The sequence below is a fragment of the Nanorana parkeri genome, unplaced genomic scaffold (assembly GCF_000935625.1).
Source record: "Nanorana parkeri isolate BGI_ZX_2015 unplaced genomic scaffold, ASM93562v1 scaffold2456, whole genome shotgun sequence".
NCBI lineage: Eukaryota > Metazoa > Chordata > Amphibia > Anura > Dicroglossidae > Nanorana > Nanorana parkeri.
In genome coordinates this window covers 12,578-32,421 of record NW_017308724.1, presented here as the reverse complement: position 1 = coordinate 32,421, position 19,844 = coordinate 12,578, and the positions used below count along the sequence as shown (strand labels likewise).

General features: G+C 48.2%; 1 protein-coding gene across 1 annotated transcript in view; it reads right to left on the bottom strand.

Moving 5' to 3' along the window:
* The window catches only part of LOC108801713 (contactin-2-like), a 114,339-nt gene extending 106,331 nt beyond the window's left edge, over positions 1-8,008 (bottom strand). The window contains exon 1 of the mRNA XM_018573616.1: positions 7,839-8,008. The gene's annotated coding sequence lies outside the window, so the exon portion shown is untranslated. The remainder of the gene's footprint in view (positions 1-7,838) is intronic.
* Positions 8,009-19,844: the final 11,836 nt, after the last annotated feature.

The following is a 19,844-nucleotide window of genomic DNA, read 5'->3' as shown; positions in this document are numbered from 1 at the left end:
TGTAACTGTGTATTGTAATGCATCAGCAGCAGCGGATCCGTATCTCGGATTAAAAAAAAATCTTGTCATGCTGTTCAACCTCATTTACAGGGGTAATATTAGTTCCTGTTTCAATGAAATTCGGATCCGAAATTCGTTAACGGAATTTCGTATTTCGGATATAATTCGGAAACTGCCATTCGGATTTCGGATGCTCCGAAATTCGGAATTTCAGGAAAATTCGTACGAATTTCGATTCGTAAAGGAAACGAATCGCACATGTCTAATATTAACGGGCATCGCTGCCTGTTTTCAAATATCGGCATTTCCCGCTCGCGCGCCCAGCGGCGCGCGGGGGGGCGTGGCTGAGTGGGCGTCTTTAGACCTAGAGAGCTCCTGGTTTTTTTCACAACGGCCGGCCGGGAAGTGGTTAACTAAAGGAATAGTCAAAAATTGGCTCTTTGATTTTTTCTCAAAGGATTTTATCAAAAGTCTAGACTTTTTAATAACTATTTTATTTAACCTTTTAGTAAATGGGTAGGGGTACAAATACCCCTTATTCGTTCACAAGGGGTAGGGACACCCTCCCAATGCCGAGGGCACGTGGCCTGGAAAGGCGCAGGGAGGGGGAGGCGGTCAATCGCCCCCCGCCTTTCCTGCCCTGCCGGGCCAGTGCTCGGATCAAGGATCTGGTAGGAATGTTAGGGGGGACCCCACGTTTTTCCCCTCCATTTTTTGGGGCTGGGATTCCCCCTTAATATTCCTACCAGACCTAAAGGGCCTGGTATGTATTTTGTGGGGAACCCCATGCACTTTTTTTGTTTTTAACTTGGGGGGGGGGGGCCCTCCTAACATTGTTGAAAATCAAATCAATGGGAAAAATTGCAAAAATGGTGTGGCCAGCTGAGGTGCAAAGTGTTTCAGAGGGCTTGGCAGCGAAAGGGTTAAATTACATGTTTGGGAGAGTCCTTTAAGCTGTATGTGGTGTTGTGGTACAGTACAATTCTCACGGACAGCATCAGCAAAACCGTATTCTGGCATCACATATTTTGCATGTGTAATACATTTTTTTACTTTTACGTTATTGCTTGGCTTAAATACAGCAGCACCCTAATCTGACTCATCACTGAGTTTTTTCTTTATCCAGCAGTTAGAGGCCTGATTTGACCACTGGAAGTAGCAGCCAGGGCCGGCCTTTGGGGTGTTCGAGCTGTGCAGCCGAACAGGGCGCCATGGCAACAATGGCACAGGAGGGACCGCTGCCTGCTGTCAGGATGGTCAAGCAGTGAGGAGGAGAGAAGCCGCACCTTCAGTCAGGACGGCCGAGCGGGGAGGAGAGCAGAGCCGCTGTCATCCTGTCAGTTTCAGGATGACAGCGGCTCTGTGCATGGCCAAGCGGAGGATCGGTACACATCATTGATATTTACCGATCCTCTGTGCAGAACAAACACTGGAGTGATCGTCTGATCACTCCAATGTTTGTAAATAACTGGGGACAAATAGTACTATGTGACCCCAGTTATGAATGAACAGGATGTGATTTACATAACTTCTTGTTGATTCATGAATTTCTGAATGGGGAGTAGCACTCTGTACAGAGGCTCCTCCCCATTCATAAACTGAATAAATGGGAAGCTTCTGTACTGAGTGCTTTCCATTCATTTAGAACAGAGGCTGCAGAAAAAGAAATGGAGGACTCTGTGTCCTCAATTTCTTTTTCTATTTTAAAAGGTAAATGTCAGGGGTCTTTTAGACCCCTGATATTTCACCATAGCTCTTCCCCCCCCCAACAGTAAAGAAAAAAATAAAATAAAGAATCGTTTTATCAAACAAAACACATGTTTATGCTATTTTGGATTCAGCCATTGGCGTGTTCTGGAGGCATGACGTCATATGACGCCGCGTGTAGCCATGAAGACATCCGGCAGCCAGCAGCCATACCCAGCCCTCTTGACTTGTTCTTTTCTTGATGTCAGCAAAAAGCACTCCCTTCTAATGTAACATTGCATCACTGACATCATTATATCCGCACTCAGCAGAGCCTGCTAAAATGATACAGGTGGCCAGAAGCAAAGTTTTAGTAACTAAAAAAAAAGTGTCAAGGCAGTTGCCGGCCTGATACTCATTCTTTTAAGGGGGCCCATAGCATGTTACCTGGTAGCTGTGGTCTAGCAACAGCACTGCTTCACAGTTAGGCTCAGTGTGTGAATGTGGGGGTTTGCATGAACCAACAAGACCTGTATAAACATATATGTACTAGCATGTTCTAGTACACAATAAGATGTGAGCAATCTGCTGCAGGTGGTGGCAGCAGTCATTGCCCTGTACAGCACCACTCATCCGCAGCAGATTGCATGTGTCTCATAGAGAAATTCATGTGACACATGTAATGAGCCCCATTCAAAGATATAAATGGGGCCTAAAGAAAAATGTAATTATAATATGTATTATTACATGACTATGTAAAATGTATGACATATTGTAAACAGTAAAGCAGACATCACTCTACATTGTATACAGTGCAGTGGTCAGGACTCTACATAATGCAGTGGTCTCGACTCTACAGTGTATACAGTGCAGCGGTCGGTGACGGCAGCAGCAGAGCTCAATGTTTTTCATTGATGCCGATGTTTTATCAAACAGGACATCCCCGGCATCTCTTTAGAAAAACTTTTTAATAAAACAGCTGAAATTATACTCACAAAAGGAGAGTTTGTTCTGATGAAGGAGGCGTGACCTCAGAAATGCTTCAACCAGGAAGGACTGAAAGCCGGCTGGCAAAGTCTGTCACATATGATTTTTTCATGTCTGCTAAAACTCTCCTTTTGTGAGTATAATTTCAGCTGTTTTATCCGGTTTTATTAAAAGTTTTTACACGATGGAGGCGCTCTCTGTGTTATGTATTTCAGCTTTGTGGTTTCCCTCAACCAGCGAGAGCAGCCTCGAGAGTGTACTACACTGAAGATCCTCTCCTCTTATCCCTGATATATGTTGCTGGCGCTTGTGATATATTCTGTTTGTACATCTGCCTGCCTGGCCCTGGATGATCTGTACATACCTCAGTGCGGGCCCTGCAGGAAGCAGGGTGTCCTTCCAGTGACCAGGATCAGAAGGCTGCACGGAGACAGAGCGGGCAATTAGGTGGGGGGGCTTGTATTATCTGTGAGTATACATCTGGTTTTAGTCCTAAGTCCACTGTGTTGCAAAGTCCCGAGTCCAGTGCGTTCCCTATGTCCCGAGTCCAGTGCGTTCCCTATGTCCCGAGTCCAGTGCGTTCCCTATGTCCCGAGTCCAGTGCGTTCCCTATGTCCCGAGTCCAGTGCGTTCCCTATGTCCCGAGTCCAGTGCGTTCCCTATGTCCCGAGTCCAGTGCTTTCCCTATGTCCCGAGTCTGTACTGGAGGGCAGGCTCATAAAGAAAACATGTCACTTCCGAATGCTATCACACAGGTGCTTGTTAGCCCGTGTGATAGCAATAAAGTTAAGTGAAAAAAATAAAAAATAATAAAAGAAATTAAAATAAAAAAAACTGATAAAAAGTAAAAAAAAAATAAAACGAAAAAGTTATTAATAATCTGCAGAGCCCACCAGAGACCCCGCACAGCCCACCTGAGACCAGACCAGGCCACCTGAGACCCCTTACAGCCCACCTGAGACCAGACCAGGCCACCTGAGACCCCTTACAGCCCACCTGAGACCAGACCAGGCCACCTGAGACCCCTTACAGCCCACCTGAGACCAGACCAGGCCACCTGAGACCCCTTACAGCCCACCTGAGACCAGACCAGGCCACCTGAGACCCCTTACAGCCCACCTGAGACCAGACCAGGCCACCTGAGACCCCTTACAGCCCACCTGAGACCCCCCACAGCCCACCTGAGACCCCCACAGCCCACCTGAGAATCCCCACAGCCCACCTGAGACTCCGCACAGCCCACCTGAGACTCCGCACAGCCCAACTGAGACTCCGCACAGCCCACCCGAGACTCCGCACAGCCCACCAGAGACCCCACCTGGCCACCTGAGACTCCGCACAGAGGTGTCGAGAGCCAGTATGTCACACCGGTCCAGGTACCTCTACTGGACATGCGAAGGAGCTGTAAGCAATGCACATATGGATGGAGCCCACCCTACCTCAAGCTAACACTTGGTGCCGGGCAGCATATTTTGAATGGCTGCTTGGCGCAGGAATTGACAGTGCTGCGCTAGGGGGAGGCTAAGGAGCCTCTCACCTAGAAAAGTGGAAGGCACACGGGGACCCACTAAACACAGGGTTGCGACCCACCAGTTGAGAACCAAGGGTCTTGAGCATTGAACTATGGATTGATTTGTGTGTGGGGGAGGCGCTAATGAAAGACTTGGCCCCCGGGCGCCTAATTTTTTACACAAATAGTGCTTTCTTTTGTTGCTATTTAATTGCCGCTGTTTTCTAAAATGTATTTTTTTTTTTATATAAATGAAAAAAATTATATGTTCTACTTTTTGTTATACAAAATATCAAATAAAATTACATTTCTTCCTAAAGTTAGGCCAACATTTATTCTGCTAGATGTTTTTGGTAAAAAAAATCCCAATAAGTGTATACTAAGCGGTTTGTGGGAATTGGTAGGTACCAATTATAAGTCTTTTTAAAACATGGTTTTTGTCCATATGGTGTCAAACAACAAAATAGGTATTGCTCAGGGTAAAGGATTGCTTTAGGAATGATATGGCTGGTATATGGTGTGTGTCTGCTAGATAAAGTCTTATAATTTGAGGAAGCTGACCCCCCCCCCTCCCCAGGGAAAAAAATTATCTATGGCCCTGCATCACTATACCCCCTTGCATAAATCCCTGTGTCAATGGGACCTAATATATGCAGTCCAGGGGTCGGGACTTCATAGTGTTCAAAGTGCAGCATTCAGGACTATGTAGTATATACATTGCAGCATTCAGGACTATGTAGCGTGCACTTTGCAAAAGTAAGGACTTTGCAGAGTACAGTGGTCAGGAGTAAGTGGTCAGGAGTAAGTGCCCTCGTATGATGGTGATCAGTGGACAGTGCCGTTTAAATGTTGGTGGTCAGAGGTGTGTGTGCCCCTTAAATACTGGTAGTCAGTGGTATGTTTTCCTTTTAAATGTTGGTGGCCAGTGGTATGTGTGCCCAGTGGTGGCCAGTAGTGTATGTGCCCCTATAGATATTGGTGGTCAGTGGGGTGTGCATCCCCTAAATGTTGGTGGCCAGTGGTGTGTGTATTCCCCTTAAATGTAGGTGGTCAGTGGTAAGTGCCCTTATCAATCAGTATAATATCACTTCATGTTAAATCAAGATTAAACAAAAGCCTCTTAACCTAGTATAATGCTAATATAATAAAAGCCTATACAATAATAGTGGGAACAATATCCTATACAAGCATGGAATTCACTGATAAAGTGGTCTATATAGTTTTTAAAAAATCTGAAAGAAAATCCCACGGAATCACAGCCACCAGCGAGCTTCATAGTGTGTAATAAGTATTTTGAGGCCCCTCCAGCAGCTCCCTCCTCAGAAGCACTTAAAGTGACATTAAAGGCAAACATTTTTTTCCCTCCTCCAATGTTAATGTCAGCACTTACCTTAAATTATGTCTCTCTTTTTCCGATCTTCCTCTTCTTTACTGATGTTTTCAGCCTTCTCTCTGCTCTGTCCCTCCGATCCAGCGGTGTCTGCATGCGGGTGCACGCGTCCATAGACTTACCTTACGTCCCTCGTCGCGTCCCTGCCGAAAATGAGAACTGCGCATGCAAGATCCGTTGCGGCCATTCGAGAAATTTCTAATTTTCGCACGGGACCGCGCACGGAACACAGGGTAAGTCTAAACTGCTGTTTGAGCGGTTTTGTTTTAAAAAAAAAACTTTTTGCATATATCGACTGCTTGCTAGCAGTCGATATATGCAAAAAAACAGGTGGGTTTAAATATCCTTTAAAAGCAAAAAATAAATAATGTATATGTATTTGTATATTTTTCAATAATTGACTTCAATTTTATTTTGATTGTTTTCAGAGACATGGAGATACACTTCGTGAAGTAAATGAGCCGCTTTCGTAAGGTACATTAAAATCAGACAACATTAGCTGGGCCAACAATGATGACAAATGATATGTACAATATGGCTATGTATTTTTATGAACAGAGACGCATCTCAAGGCAAACATAGAAGAGAAGAGCAGCTAGATGGACATTCCTGCTCTAGTTCATTACATCCTGGACATGTTTAAGACTTATGAGCCAAGCAAGCAATAAAGAAAAAGCCTGCCAAAAAAAGAGCAGTGAGCACAACTCTACTGAAAACCAGGTTCACTACCAGGCAGCATATATATAATACAGCTAGGGTATACATGATATCTATATTGAAGCGTACATCACACAGAAACACTTACATTTCAGGGGAGTCTGCCCACTATCCTTAAACAAATACACAATGACACAACCAAGTGTACACCAAGCAATACACAATTATAATTTAAAACAGTTAACAGCAAAAGGGTCAAACAATGAAAAATGTTTCAATTTAAAACAGTAATAGTCCAGTAGTGAACAAGATAAATGGGTCACAATATATTACTTTCTTTCATTATGATTTCATTTATGTCACGGTTTCCCTGTCATCTGCATGTTTGTGGATGAAGAATTTGCCCCCTTAGAGCCTTTATGTCTTAGGGTTGTCATACATGTTTTATTCTGAACATACAATTTTTGTACAATTTAACTTTAGATTTATCAAAACGATGTATTATAAATGCCTCCCTAATATATCCAATCAATCTGTATGCCTTCAGACAGGCTCTTACCTAGTTGTTGGTAGATCTAAAAGAGATTGTACAGTCAGATTGTAACATATGTCATGGGCTTTTTATTTTTCATCTTCAAGATTCAGCCTTTTGAAGCCTTTCAATATACAGTATGTCCAAAATGTCGGATGAATAGCTTTTACTTCTTTCTGTTGACTTTATATTTATCCTAAATTTGGTGTTGCCCTTTAATGTCGTCTTCTCTAAGCATCCACACAGGCCTGCTCAGTAAAATATTTCTAAGGATGCTAGAAACGATTTATTTACAAATAAACAGTGTATGAAAGCACAGACCTGTAAACCCATCACCCAATACTACCTCCCCTGTACTATATCTACAAATTTCTTGCAGACTATCTCCCTCTCACTGCCCGCAGATTGCAGGTTATTGGTACCTTTCAGATGTACCATACCATCTCTTTTCAACCAACTTTAGATCTAGTAAAACCATCTAATTTAAGAACCTACCTAATCTATGCAATCAATTTGTAACCAAGCAAGCAGGCCCTTGCACTACATACTTGTTAGTAGATCTAAAAGATATTGTACAATCAGATTGTAACGTGTGTGTTAAACTTAAGATCCCTTGTTAAGTAACAGGCTTCAAGCTCCCAATGTGTTCTCACCATGCATGCGCACCTCATACCATAGGGTACCTTGTAATTCTCCTATGAATATCTACTTTACAATGCTCTTATTAAGTTGTCAGCTTATTAAATCTTTAAAATTATGCAGCACAAAACTGAACACACTTGACCGATCTAGCATGCTAGACCTGGCCCTGAGATTGCAAGGCCAGGCATGTAGGTATGGAGTCATCTTTACATACACCAAAGACTTAACTAGATCTGCATTCCTGTGCATTTCTTCTCATTTGTGTCTGTGAAGCATAAGTCACATAAAAAAAAAAACAAAAAGAAACCTAAATTGTAAATTGCTAGAATTCCCCAAATTATATGTAAAGATAAAAATCTAAATTATACTAAGGTAGGGTAAAATAACAGTAACAAGCGAAAAGCATGTCATAAGAGCAATAACCACAGATGTACCTGTAGGCAGATGGCAGGGGCACACAGGGAATACTTCTGTGTTTCTCTTCTTCACATCACACACAGAGATCTGCAGCAAGGAGGGAGGGTGTAGCTCCAGTGCGATGTATATGTGTGTGTATGAGGATGCTGCAAGCTGACTGCATCACTATACGCTCCTCCTCCTCTCCCTCTTTCCTTATCTCTCTCTCTCCTTTACTCACTGTCTCTTACTCTCTGCCTCCCTTTTCTCAGTCTCTCCCTAACACCTTCCCTTTTCTCCAGAGTCCTCCCTATGAGGGTAGGAACACAGACACATTGGCAGATGTACACCACTGTGCCAGGTCTTTTATATGGATAAGACAAAAAAATGAGGGATTATCTTTCTATTACATATGACCGTGTGCTGCATATGATGCTCATTAAGCATGTCATATGTGTTAAATCCCAGCTTGTGTACTGTCACCCTGCAGATATTTTTTCACAGAAAGTCAGCAACTTGTCAAACAAAGATGTTAAGTTTTACTGTATTCTGCAACCCATTCAGTGTAAAATTAGGCAATATTGTGCTGACCTGGGTTCTAGTTGGATGTTGTTTCCCTGGAATTTGCAGTCCAGGTCCAGAAAATATTTTGGGAGTTTAGCAATGCCATGCATCCAGACAGATTCTTTTTAAAATGACTTTGACATCATTCAAGCTTTTTACAATTGGGTAGTATACTAGTATGTGCTGCTATGAGCCGAAAGCTGGGTGGAAAAGTTTCTTTAAGTCCATATTGTTATGCAGTATTTGTCCAGCATACAACTGGATCAAGAATCACATTTGCTGATACAACTCTGTAGTGGTTTTGCAATTTTTTGGCTGATTCATTTAAGTGGATTTCTACACCCTACATAATTTCATACAGGATTATATGTTAAGATGACAAGATTTTTCTTTAGACATTTCCTGCAACAATTTTTAACTTAATACAACTTACACTGATCAGCCATAACAGTATGTGTTATCTGGCACGAAGCTGTCAGTAACAGATCGTTTTAAGTCCTGTAAGTTATGAGGTGGGGCCTCCATGGATCTGATTTGTGTTTCCAGCACATCCCACAGATGCTCGATTGGATTCAGATCTGGAGACCCTGTCATCCACATGATGTAAAAGAAAACGCATGTAGCGCTCAAACCCGAAGGAACCACTGGAATATATGGGTTCTTCTGTCTCACCTCTGTAATAGACCTCAGGTAATCGATCCTAGACATGTGCAATTCATTTCGTTCCGAATCGAAATTCGGACGAAATTTCGGAAATTCGGAGCATCCGAATTTCCGAAATATAACATATCCGAAATTTTGAATCCGAAATTTCGGATTTGGAACGAATTTCGTCCAAATCCTGTGCGTGCATTGTTAACATTTAAACAGATCAAAACAAATTAAGAAAAGGATCTTAATGCCCCTTTAATAGTAAAGAATAGAGTACAGCAACCAGAAATTACAAATGTGCCAATTCTGCTACCCCACCTCAAGTTGAATTTTCGGGAATTCGTCCGAATCCGAAACCAATTCCGAATCAGATCCGAATAAGAATCCGATTCCCGAAGCGAAACACATATAGGATCCGAATTCCGAAAAACAATATAAACGAAACGAAACAAATTTTTAGCCGTTGCACATGTCTAATGGATCCACAGCACACAACCACACCTTGTGAGGTTTTGTAAAAGTTTTACTAAACAAATAACATCCTACCCAATGAATGCATGAACAGGTACAAAAATGGCAAATAGCAAGTAATAGAAGCACTATAATGCAAACAAATGCAGTAGTGATGCTTGCAGTGTAGCGGCAGACAATTTTGGGAAACCAGTAATAGACTCCGGACACAGACTTCAGGAAAACAAATCTCTTTTTTTATTTGCATGCGAAGACTCGTGTCTCCAATGCTGAGCCCCGTTTGAAGGGCGGTCACAGCATTTATAATAACAATTGCGTCACAATACATATTTCCTTTACACGTATGTTTCCTTATACAGCTCTAAGCCAATTAGCAAGAATCGTTTGCAATTCTACCATATATGGATAGCGCCCCTTATCTATCTGGCTCATCTTGACACAAACTGTCCATTATGCATTGTTATTGCAGGAAGGGAGGGGGCCCTAGTTATGTGCAGTTGGTGAAACTCTGAGGATTTAAAAACAGCCATTTTGTCAAGCGTAGCCATTTTGGTTGCTGCCACATTCCCCCCTTTGATGCTATCACAGCGAAAGCTTGAGCGAGACAAAGCATCATCAATGGACCACTAGGACCAGGGGGCGCAGGAGGGACCAATGTCTGTCCTAGCTAGTCCCAGGGGACCAATGGTTGATACTTCCACATGGCCATTACATGGGCTGCAGCCTTTCTTTCTACAGTGGCCTCAATGAAACCCCGGATCATTCTAGTCCCAAGAGGTATCAGACAAGGGAGGAAAATACAGACTGCCAGTATTGCCATAACTACTCCCAACATGGCCTTCATCCCATTCATATTTGGAAAACAATTCCCGAACCAGCCGCCAGTGTTAAATCCATCTCTTGTCTGTACTGGCACGTGAGCTAACTTCCTTATTCCGTCAGTGATTTCCTCTATCGCTTTTCCGTTGTCATCTGTCTGTAGACAGCAGTTGAACTTCCCACAAACACCTCCCTCGGCAGGTAGCGGATAATCTAATGCAAGCCTGTTCTGGTAAATGACAGTACGCATTTTAGTTCCTTGATTTGCAAGCAAGTTAAAAGCATTTGCAGATTCATTGGTAATGATTTCTAACACAGCTTCTACATACGACCCATCCTCCGCCCAGGTGGCAGGACCATAATACTGAACAATATGCTGGGGAGGCCATTCATTATCCCTCCAATTCCCTATCTGTAGTTGTCAGGAAACTAGGGGTGTCACCTCCTGTCAGGAAACCAGGGGTGTCACCTCCCCACAGGGTCAGCGGGCACGGCGCAGGGTACGGGTCTCCCTCCAGCCTGGCAGAACCACTGGCGCCCGGCTGAATGTGCGCATGCGCGAGTCGTGCGGCAGGTGCATCCCCAGGAGCACGTGCATAGCGTGCCTGCACCTGTTTAGGTCTCAGGTGTGGACCTAGCTGGGGGAGGTTGCCGTACACACCCATACCACCTCTCGCCCGCCATTGGCTCTCGTGAAGAGAAGCCTCCTGGTTGCCTCGGTGATAGGGGGGCGGACTTACACCCCCTGGCTATAGAAACCTGGCCAGAGCTCTGGCTTGTTGCTGAGTTATCTCATCCTGTGGTGTGATTTCCTAGCTCACTGTACGAAAGGGAGCCTTGCTTTGTTTCCTGACCCCCTTTATCTGGACCTCCTGTTGCCGACCTTGGACTGCCTTTCGCCCCTGAACCTTTGCTGCCTGCCTCGACTCGCATTGGACTTGACTTCTCTTTGGATTAATCCTTTTGTACCTCTGCCTTCGGACGCTTCAGGCCATTTCCTGCCAGTGAGTTCCACTTCGTTCTTATGCCAAACCAATTGCACTCCTGACAGAACAACTCAGCCATTACCATGGAACCCGCAAGAGTGGCTGAAGCCATTACGGCCCTATCCCAACAGCTGGGCCTCATGACCCGAGCATTTCAGGAGATGCAAGTCAGTCATGAGCACCTGTTCCAGAGGGTGGTCGCACAGGAGCGACGTACTGCTGAATCCACCGTGCTGCCGCCCTCACCGCCCTCCACTCCTGTACGCACCATGGAGGTTGGTCACCAGCGAGCCATCGGTCGGCCTCCCAGAGCGTTTTTCAGGTGACTGGAGGAAATATCGCTCATTTATTGTCTCCTGTGAGCTTTTGTTTGCCCTGAAGCCCCCGCGTACCCCACCGACTTCATCAGGGTACGTACCGCCATTTCCCTGCCATCCGGGCCAACGCAGACATGGGCACATCAACTACTGCAGATCAACGACCTAGTACTGACGACCTGGGAGTCCTTTGCTAAGGGCAAGCAGAGGCTCTATGATGACCCCCTACGTGCCGCAACCGCTCGGGGCACCCTGCGCACCCTCCGACAAAGCAGACGACCGGTGGAGGACTATATCACAGAGTTCCGCGAGGTCGCTCCAGACACCGGCCTGAACGACGTAGCCCTTATTGATCAATTTCGGGTCGGGCTGTCGGAGCAGTTAAAGGATGAGCTGGCACGCACCGGCATTCCAGATTCCCTGGAGGCCTTGATGGATTTCGTCACCCACCTGGACCGGCGCTTCCGTGAGAGACGGCAGGAGAGACAAGTCACCCAGCCATCACCTGCACGACGTCCAGATCCGCTTCCGGCACCGGTACCTGCTCCCGTGTTCGGAGAATCCAGCGGGGAGGAACCAATGCAGATCGGGGTGGTTCGTGGGCCCCTGTCTGCCATCGAGAGGACCAGACGCCGGACACTGCACCTATGACTGTACTGCGCCAAGCCTGGTCACTTCCTGAAGGACTGTCCCAACAAACCTCGGGCAGGTAGGCCAGAGGCACCCATGGTGAGTCCAAACTGGCCTGTATGCCGTAATTCTTCTCACCATCCCTGTCTCCCTGCAGTTGGACAGGAATGGCGTTAACCTCCCTGCCATCATCGATTCAGGAGCAAGCAGCTGTTTCACGGACCAGGAGTTAGCCTCACAACTGGGAGTCCCGCTGTGCCCTAAAGCGAATCCTTCTCAGCTACACATGGTGGACGGCAAGACCCTCAAGACCGGCCCCGTCGCCATGGAGTCACATCCCTTGCTCCTCCACATCGGTAACCACCACTCCGAGCGAGTCACATGGGACATCGTGCCCTCTCCGCTGTTCCCCGTAATCCTAGGAATCCCTTGGCTTCTGAGACATAATCCCCAGATCAACTGGGCCACCGGATCCGTCTCTTTACCAGTCCCCTTCCAGTTCCTCGATCTGTGCTCCTTTCCTTTCCAGCCCTCCAACTGCCCTGGGTACTATCGAACACGGATTGCCCGACAAGTACCGTGAGTATGCAGACGTGTTCGAGAGAAAAGGTGCAGATACCTTGCCTCCCCACAGGCCATATGATTGTCCTATCGACCTTCTCCCGGGAGCTCCATTGCCCTATGGGCGCCTATACAACCTCTCGGAACCCGAGACCAAGACCTTAAAGGACTACATTGAAGACAGCCTGGCGAAGGGGTTTATCCGTCGCTCCACCTCACCGGTTGGGGCCGGCATTTTCTTCATGGGGAAGAAGGATGGCGGCCTCCGGCCCTGTGTGGACTACAGGGCCCTCAAGGACATTACCAAGAAGAACCGGTACCCGCTTCCCCTTATTCCTGAACTACTGGACAGGGTGAAAGATGCCCGGTTCTTTACCAAGATCGACCTCCGGGGAGCCTACAACCTTGTCCGCATCAAGGAGGGCGATGAATGGAAGACGGCCTTTCGCTCGCGGTTTGGGCATTACGAATACCTCGTGATGCCCTTCGGGCTCTGTAACGCCCCTGCCACCTTCCAGTGTTTCGTCAATGACGTGTTTCGGGATCTCCTGGACTCCTATGTAGTCGTATACCTGGATGACATCCTTGTCTTCTCCCAGACGTTGCCACAACACAAGAAGCACGTAAAAACGGTGCTCCGCCGCCTCCGAACCCATAGCTTGTACGGCAAGTTGGAGAAGAGCACCTTCGAGGTAACCTCCGTTGAATTCCTGGGTTATGTCCTCTCCCCTGGACGAGTAGAGATGGATCCCAAGAAGATCAGGGCTGTCCTGGAGTGGCCTATCCCCCGCAACAGACGGATGGTACAGCAGTTCGTCGGCTTCGCCAACTTCTACCGGAGGTTCATCCGCAACTTTTCAGCCGTCTGTGCCCCCATCACTGCCCAGACCAGGAGTAACGTGCCGTTCTGCTGGACTCCAGAGGCCCACAAGGCGTTCCAGCGCCTCAAGCAATTGTTTACCCAGGCACCTGTTCTAGCGCAACCTGACACCATTCGTCCATTCTACACGGAGACCGACTCCTCCGAGGGGGCGGTTGGAGCCATTCTCTCCCGCAAGCTCACCGGGGCCGAGCATAACTACGACGTGGGCGAGAGGGAATTGCTCGCCATCAAAAATGGTCTGGAGGAATGGAGACATCCACTGGAAGGGGTACGGTCCGGGGAGCGTTCCTGGGAGCCCTTGGGGAACGTCCATGCGGATGCCAATGTGTGGGCATTCCATCGGGCCCATCCCGAGAGGCCCTCCCCGGGTCGCGTCCGGAGGCCGCTCCTTGGTGGGGGGGCTCTGTCAGGAAACCAGGGGTGTCACCTCCCCACAGGGTCAGCGGGCACGGCGCAGGGTACGGGTCTCCCTCCAGCCTGGCAGAACCACTGGCGCCCAGGTTGCAGGTGCGCATGCGCGAGTCGTGTGGCAGGTGCGCATGCGCAGTACGCAGGCTGCGCGCGCATCCCTAGGTGCATAACGTGACTGGACCTGTTTAGGCCTCAGGTGTGGACCTAGCTGGGGGAGGTTCCCGTACACACCCATAACACCTCTCGCCTGCCATTGGCTCTCGTGAAGAGAAGCCTCCTGGTTGCCTCGGTGACAGGGGGGCGGGCTTACACCCCCTGGCTATAGAAACCTGGCCAGAGCTCTGGCTTGTTGCTGAGTTATCTCATCATGTGGTGTGATTTCCTAGCTCCCTGTACATGTGCCTTGCTTTGTTTCCTGACCCCCTTTTATCTGGACCTCCTGTTGCCGACCTTGGACTGCCTTTCACCCCTGAACCTTTGCTGCCTGCCTCGACTAGGATTGGACTTGACTTTTCTTTGGATTAACCCTTTTGTACCTCTGCCTTCGGACGCTTCAGGCCATTTCCTGCCAGTGAGTTCCACTTTGTTCTTCTGCCAAACCATTGGCACTCCTGACAGTAGGTCAGATGCCCTTCTTTTCCTCTGTAACTCTTCATACACAAGGACTCCCAACTGTTCTCCACTTCTAAGGGGGAGTGGTTACGTTTAATGGCAGAGCACACATCAAAAATCAGGATCACTATTGCATTGGGATTAGTTATCAGGGTGCGGTTTATCAGCTTGCCTGTGGAGCTAAAGCCCTAGACGGTTAACCAAGTTTTAGTGGGCCCACGGTTGGGATCATAACAGGCTACCTGGTTCCCTACGATACACATTGAATAAGCGGTTTTATTATACTGTACACACAAGTACCAATTACCGTGCCTTCACATTGGTAATGAGAATGCCATAACAGAATTTGAGCGGTTATGGACCCTACTCTAGTGGTTTTGATACACGGGTCACAGGAATTGCCCTCCCCCTATGGGTCTGGCCAGAGTCATTACTATGGCTACCAGTAACTTTAATAAGACACTTCTAACAGGCATCATATTGGTGAATATTCCCAGGTTCGGCTGTGCGTTGACCAGTCAGCTTCCAGGTGTGTGACTGGAGCAGAGCTTGTAGATATCAGATGTGTCCACTTCTTCCGCCGTGCGTCGACCCAACAGCTTCCAGGGGTGTGTTGGGAGCAGGGCTGCAGTTCTTCCCTCTTATCTCTCTGGTCAGTCTTAACTTTAAAGGGTCCTGTGGGTCTGCTGTACTCAGCCAGGAGTCTGTATGGTCAGTGGCTCGCTTTGCCCTGGAGTGATGTATCCAGGGGGTCACCTCGTCTACCTTAATGGCTTTGGGGGTAGATAGCAGAACAGTGAAAGGACCTCTCCATCTGCGGCCCAAGGGGGTTAAGTTCCACTCTTTCACCCAAACTGCATCTTCTGGTGCAAAGGGGTGGACTGGGTTGGACATGCTTATGGGGAGCTTCTCCTGAACCCATTTCTCTATATCCTGCATGCTTCCCCGAGTCTCTGCAACACTTCATGGTTCACTATACCCCCAATCTATATAGTGCAGACCTCCCTTTATGTCCTTTATGATGGGTGGGGTCTCCATAAAGTACTTTGAAAGGGAACAGGTTTGTCCTCTTTGCACTTCCCAGGTTCAGTCTTTATCCATTCTTGTTCTGACTTTGTATAAACCGGATCCCATTCAGAGAGTTGTACTGGGGACAGGGGGGGGGGCCATAATTCATTGTTATGGCCGCTGGAGTGTTGCCTCCTTGGCTGATTGATCTGCTTTCCTCTTGCCTCTAGCCACCTGGGAGTCTCCCTTCTGATGGCCTCTACAGTGGAGCTAGGGTTGCCACGTTTTCTTCAAGCCAAACCCTAACAGTGTAGTGCCTCACGGCAATTTTTTTGTAAAGTATACCATATTTTTCGCTCCATAAGACACACTTTTTTTCCCCCAAAAGGAGGGGGAAAATGTGCCTGTGTCTTATGGAGCGAATACCTATTGCCCGACGCCCGGAACATGCAGTTTTCGGGCGCCGGGCGAGTAGTTTTTTTGTACATTCAGCCCTGCTCCGACAAACATAGCTGAATGTACAGTGGGAGCCGCTGCTCGTTTAATAAGTGATCTAATTAGATCACTTGTATTAAATTGAGCGGCGGCGGTCTTTTTATATGTCTTTTCCAGTACTCGCTGATACTGAGTACCGGTGCCTTGTACCTCCGATTATAAGGAAGTCAGGTCATGGATCATGACCCGTCGCCCGCGTCATGATTGCCTGTGAAGCCGGTGTTCTAGCGAAAGAAAATGGGCTTCACTTGAGGCTGTCTGACCAATCAGGAAGCCAGGTGGCAAGTCATGAGGTGCCGTCTAGCTTCCTGATTGCTCAGGAATCCAGACTGCCTAGCAACAAGTGAAGCCGGCCTTTCTAGCCAATCAGGAAGCCGGGCGGCATGTCATGACCTGCCTTCCAGATTGGCTAGGAAGCTGGCTTCACTTGTTTCTAGGCCGCGTGGCTTCCTGACCAATCAGGAAGCCAGGGCGCGAGTCATGATGTACCACCTGGCTTCCTGATTGGTTAGGAAGCCAGGCTGCCTACCAACAAGTGAAGCTGGCTTCCTAGCCAATCAGGAACCCAGGAGGCAGGTCATAACCCACCACCTGGCTTCCTGATTGGAAAGGAAGACCGGCTCCATGCTCCCTAGGCACTGCCGGTCAGAGCGAGATCTCCCTCTGACTGGAAGTTCCGGTATTGGAGCATTTGGTCGAGTACGAGTACTCGCCCAAATACTCGGAATCTGCACCGATACGGATACGAGTATCGGTGCATCCCTAGTGCAAATACATTTTATTGATAGCTGCCATTCAAGAATCACCTTCATCAGGCTCAGAAATGACATTGTAGTATGTCTATATAAAGCTTGTGGTACTTTTATACAATGTCATTTCTGGGCCTGATGAAGTCCTTGTCGTTTGAATGACAACTATCAATAAAATGGATTTTGCACTAACATGGAATCTTAGTGCTGGTGACATCTGTATTGCACGATATGTACTATTGCACATAAAAGATGCCGCCACAAAAAATGTCACAGGTTACCTATGGCATTTTTGGGGGGACATGTTTTACGTACAATATCCCCCCACCCCTCCTTCTTTTAAATTGATATTTTGCAGTCCCAGATGAAAGTGCTTCGCACCAGCTGCTGGAGGATGAATTCTCCCTCTCTGCTCTCTCTCTGATGTTACTTCCCCTGACTCACCCAGCTCTAGCAGCGGAGGAGAAACAGAGGAAGGGAGAGTCAAGGGACTGAAAACAGCAGCACCCGATGCCCGCCACGAGTTACTAGCCACAAGTCCGGTTTGTATAATGTGTCCGGCTGTGAGGTGGGCTCACACCCGGATACAGGATTCCAAACCCGGACTGTCCGGGTGAATACCCTACTGTGGGAGGTTAACCCCTTGATGACCCATAACAAGATAATTCCATCATGGGTCCCTAAGGGGTTAAGCAGACTGTATTTGTAGAGCCGGCGACCGGCTTTACAGTAGAAGCGATTTTGGCGACTCAGCTGTCGCCAGATCGCTTCTATGGGCCGGTAAACTGTCTGCCCAATGCCCCCCCCCCTGCGTTTCCCAGGCTCCTCTGCTCCCCTTGTGTGCCTGGGACCGGCATCTCGGGTGTTGGTGGGAAGCTAGGGAGGAGAGCGGAGAGCCATGGTTTATTTCCCCCCATTTTCCCCCTCTTCCCTTTAAATTATTTAATAAAAATAAATGTAATAGATACCTGTTAAGATGAAAGCATTGTCCATGCCGACTGCTGGAGAATGACTTCTCCCTCTCTGCTCTCTCGGTGATGTCACTTCCTCTGACTCACACAGTGCCAGTCACGGAGGATCAAAGGACTGAGAGAGAGGGAGAATCGAGCTACTGAAGACAGCGCCACCCGGCGCTCGCTGACTGCCGCTCTCTCCCTGCTACCCACCGCTCGCCATGGTGCCACCAAGTACGGTTTGAATAATGTGCCCGGGTGAGAGGCGGCCTCCCGCCCGGGCACAGGGTTCAAAACCCGTACTGTCCGGGTGATTCCCGTACGGTTGGCAACCCTACCCGGGAGTATGGGCAAAGGACAACCCGCCAGGACTGGCCAGACACATCCCACCAGTCTTTATTGAGCTCAAACCAGGAGCCACCCCAGTCAGTCTGAAACAGTATCCAGTCCCCCGCAAAGCCCTAGCGGGAATCCAAGAGTACTTGGGGAAGCGGTCGATAAGGTGTCCAGGAAAGTCTCAAATGTGCCAATAGACTGTAAAATACCTGGGGTTCAGAATATCACAGGACCAGAGACAGGTGGGAGAGGGCAGGAAGAAAGCTGTTTGCCAGATCCCCACCCCAACCACTAGACGCCAAGTGCACAAGTTCCTGGGAGCAGCAGGATTCTGCCGGATTTGGATACCAGACTTTGCCACCAAAACCAGGCCCCTCTATGAATACACAAAAGGGGAGAGAGAGCCTTCCGAGACATTAAGACTTCCCTTATTAGACTTCCGGTTCCGGCGCCCAATGAGCTAGACGTGCGCAGCATCGCTCCGTCCCGTACAATAACCGAGTGTACCGTCCGCCTCTCCCTCACCGCTCTGCAGTCACCGGAGTCATCGGACCGCGTCACCCCCTACATGGACAAGTTCGTTTCTCGTCTGAACCCGACGAGAAGGGCCATCTTACCTCCATCCAGCGTGTTCGTTTCTCGTCCGAACCCGACGAGAAGGGCCATCTTACCTCCATCCAGCGGCACCTCCGAGACATCCAAGATGGCGGAGACAGACGGCATGCTGACATCCCCTGACGACACTGCAGCAGGAGGTGAGCCCTCTCCCACTACATCTTTGCAGGCTGAACACCAAAACATAGCGGCAGCTGTTGCTGCCTATCTCAAGGCTGACATGAAAGCCATTGTGATGGAGGCGATTCAGCAGCAGCTGGGCCCTCTGCAGCAAACAATAGAGTCACATGGCCATCGCTTGCAGGCGGCAGAGCAACGGGTCAGTGATCTGGAGGACTCGTTGCACGGCACACAGCGGTCACTTGAAAAATCTAACCATTCCATCCATCTACTAATGGAAAAGGTAGACGACCTAGAAAATAGGTCCAGGAGAAATAACCTAAGGGTCATCGGTCTGCCGGAGACAGTTCCCCCCGCCGACCTTCAGCATTTCTGCGCAGTGACCATCCCAAAGGCCTTGGGCCTGCCGTCCCCGTGCAGGGTTGAACGCGCACATAGAGTGGGTGCCCATAGGGACCACCAAAGACCCAGACCAGTGATAGTCCGCTACCTGGACTTCAATGACCACAGAGAGATCCTTCAAGCATACAGAACCCAGCACAACATGGTGGCAGAGGGTCATAAGCTCCTGCTCTTTGCAGACTACTCGGCGGCCTTGACCAAACAGCGCAAGTCGTTCTCTGAGGTGTGCAGATTACTAGTGGATCGTCGCATCAAATTCACATTGGCCTATCCTGCCGTGCTTCGCATATCTACCTCAAACGGCACTGTGGAATCATTCCTGTCAGCAACAAGGGCTATGGAGTTCGTGATGGCACCAAGGGAGGCCTCCCTGGTCTCACCGTCCAAAAGCCCCCCGAGGAAGAAAAAGGCCTGAGGGCCCGGATGGTACATTTCACTCTATCGCATTCCATTTATAAGTG